A 2,910-nucleotide genomic window follows, 5' to 3' on the forward strand; every position below is an offset into this window, starting at 1 on the left:
GCTTATTTCACTTATCATTCCCAAGGTTCACCCATGCTGTTGGAAATGACATTCTTTCTCATGGCTGTGTAGCACTCTCTTGTATATACACACATTTTATCCAGTCATCCAATGAGGGACACTTAGGTTGATTATGACCTTGGTTATTATGAGTACTTCTGCAATAATTACAGGAGTGCAGATATCTGAGTATTTCACTGCTTTTGGATATAGACCTAATAGTATATTTGGATATTGCTGTATCATATAGTAATTCTATTTTTAATATTTTGAGGAATCTCCACATTGCTTTGCATAATGGTTGTGTTAATTTATATTTCCACTAACAGGGTATAAGGGTACCTACCTGTTGTCATTTGAACATGAGGTATCTCCCCAAACTTCTGTGTTAATGTAGGAAAATTCAGAGGTAGAATGATTAGATCATGAGAGTTGTAATCTCATCAGTCCATCCCAGTTTAAATGGCTAACTGGGGGGTGGTAATGGTAGGCAGGTGAGGTGTGGCTAGAGGAGGTGGGTCACTTGGGATGTTCTCTGGAAGGGTCCATCTTTCCTGTGGCCCCTTTAAACCCTCTGCTTCCTGGCCAGCCATGAACAGAGCTGCATTCTTCCACTACTAGCCCTTTTGCCTAGATGTTTTATCTCACCTTGGTCCCAAAGCAACAGACTTGGCCAACATGGACTAAATCTCTGAAACCATGTGCCAAAATAAGCTTTTCCTCCTCTAAGTTGATCTTGTCGGGTATTTTGGTCAAAGCTAACACAGTGCTCTTTTCCCACATTTGAGAGTAATTTTTGTTTCTTTTTTCCTTATAGGCCTCCACATCTAAACCATCAGTTAATTCTGGTGATTTTCTTTCTGAATCTGAAATGTGTCCTATATCTGTCCATTTTTCACAAACTCCAGTGAAGATCACCCTAATCCAAGCTACCATCTTGGTAGGGTGCTGGGGATAGAGCACTGAATGAAACAAGATGCCTATACTCAGCATGCTTTCATTGTAGTTGGAAAATATGATCAGCAGATCATAGAGTTTTTGGATTTAATCCGTCTGGGGCATTTCTAGCAGGTTCCCATCTTACTGAAAGAAATCATTCATTGAGAACCATAGCTTTAGAGTGCACATGAGCACACATTAGAATCACCTGGGAGCTTGTAAAAACTGTGTTTGGGCCCTACCTCTAGAGATTCAGATTCAGTATGAGGAAGAGATTTGGCTATTTGTAATTTTCCAATATCCATAGGTGGTTCAGAATGAGTATGCAGGGTTGAGAAACACAGCCAAAGATTAGAGGACCCAGTTTGTCTGCTTCTTTTGCACAAGCTGTTCCTATTACCTATTATGTTCTCTCCCTAGGTCTTTCCATGGCTGGATCCTTGTCAATCAGGTCTCCGATCAAATGCATTTCCTCAGGCAGGCCTTCCTTAATCCCTCAATCTAAATAACACCTGTCTTCATCATACTGTCCTGCTTTCCTTCATAGGAATTTGCAGTTCCTGCAATATTCCTAATTATGCTGATTGCATTTTCCAACTACAATGAAGGCATGTTAGGTATAGGCATCTTGTTTCATTCACTGCTCTATCCCCAGCACCTAGAGTTATTCAATATATGTGAAACAAGACAAAACCCTTAAAATAAACTTCTTCACTCTTTTCAATCAAATTTTAATAAAATATGTTTTATTTTTTGCAATAGAATTGAGTCATCCATGAAAAAAAGCATAAATTGACACCCCCCCCCACCAACTACCACTTAACTGTACTGGGTTCATTCTTCACAGTAATTCTATATTAGATCTTCTGCAAAACAAATAACCATCCTTTAATGTATTTTCATATACAGTATTTGTTCACAATGCTGCTCCTTACAGAACCCAGCTCACAAAATAAGTCAGCCATAAATGTCTACGGTATTCTTATTAAATTTAGGGATTGCTGCTTAGACTTTGCTTTTGGAAATAGAAGAGAGGGAACAGAAATTTGTGGCAGAGTAGAAAGGTTTTAAGTAGTGTGTTTGAGGTTATTAAAGTGTTTTCATACAATTTCATACAATGTTCAATTCAGCGCGGCAGCCTTCAGCTGTGGGTCATAAGTCACTTGGTTTCAGAAGAATCAAACTTCCAACTCAGGCAGGTGAATTAGGGTACAGCAGATATCCTAAGTCACCCGCCGGGAATTTCTGAAGTACATTACCTATGAAAAACAGAACACAACATCTGTTGCTGGGGGAAGCTGATTCCGTTCCCTCCCTCCAGAGACCAGAGTGCTTCCTCTAACGTCCCAAGTATCCAATCTTCGCCCAGGGCAATAAGGCTGGGTTCAAGTGCAACCAGTTTTTCAGGCAGTCGCCTACCCTTTCCTCCCTCTGCAAACTTAAATCAAACGACTTAGTCCGTGGAGTAATGACTGAAATCCCTCAGGCGCCCCAGGACAGCGCAGGAGCGGGCAGCCAAGCACTCGGATTCCGAGAACACCCGCTCGCAGTTCGCAGACAGAGGTGGCGGCCGGAGAAAGACCCAGGGCAGAGGGGCCTGCTGGAGAGGGAAGCGAAGCCTGGTTGCGATGCTTTCTGGGAGTTGTAGTCCTAGCAGGACAGCTCACTCCAGCCTCCGCCCGGCTTCGTACTACACCTCCCAGAAGCCCTCGCGTCCTGGCGGAGGCGAGCGGAGGGGGCGCTTGGTGATGAGCTGCGGCAGGGGGAGGGGGCCAGGGGCCGAGAAGCCGCTGCGGCAGCCGCCGGGAGTCGTTGACATCTGGCGTCCCTGGGGGCCCTGGGATCCTCGGGCGGGCGACAACCTGGGCCTTGTGGCCGCTGCGTGTCTCCGTGCTCACCCCCTCTCCTCAGACACTCGGCGTCTGCCATGGAAGCGCATCCGGCTGCCTCCGGGGTCTTCGGGCGTCGCGG

The 2,910-nt window shown here is 45.0% G+C and overlaps 1 long non-coding RNA gene across 1 annotated transcript; it reads right to left on the reverse strand.

The window, feature by feature from the left end:
- Positions 1 to 1,806: 1,806 nt before the first annotated feature.
- On the reverse strand, positions 1,807 to 2,904 carry LOC125615573. The gene is made up of 2 exons (XR_007346204.1): positions 2,359 to 2,904; positions 1,807 to 2,198 (listed from the first exon to the last, which is right to left on the reverse strand). It is a non-coding gene; the product is annotated as an uncharacterized LOC125615573 (long non-coding RNA).
- Positions 2,905 to 2,910: the final 6 nt, after the last annotated feature.

This window comes from Marmota marmota, unplaced genomic scaffold (assembly GCF_001458135.2).
Source record: "Marmota marmota marmota unplaced genomic scaffold, marMar, whole genome shotgun sequence".
Classification (NCBI taxonomy): Eukaryota; Metazoa; Chordata; class Mammalia; order Rodentia; family Sciuridae; genus Marmota; species Marmota marmota.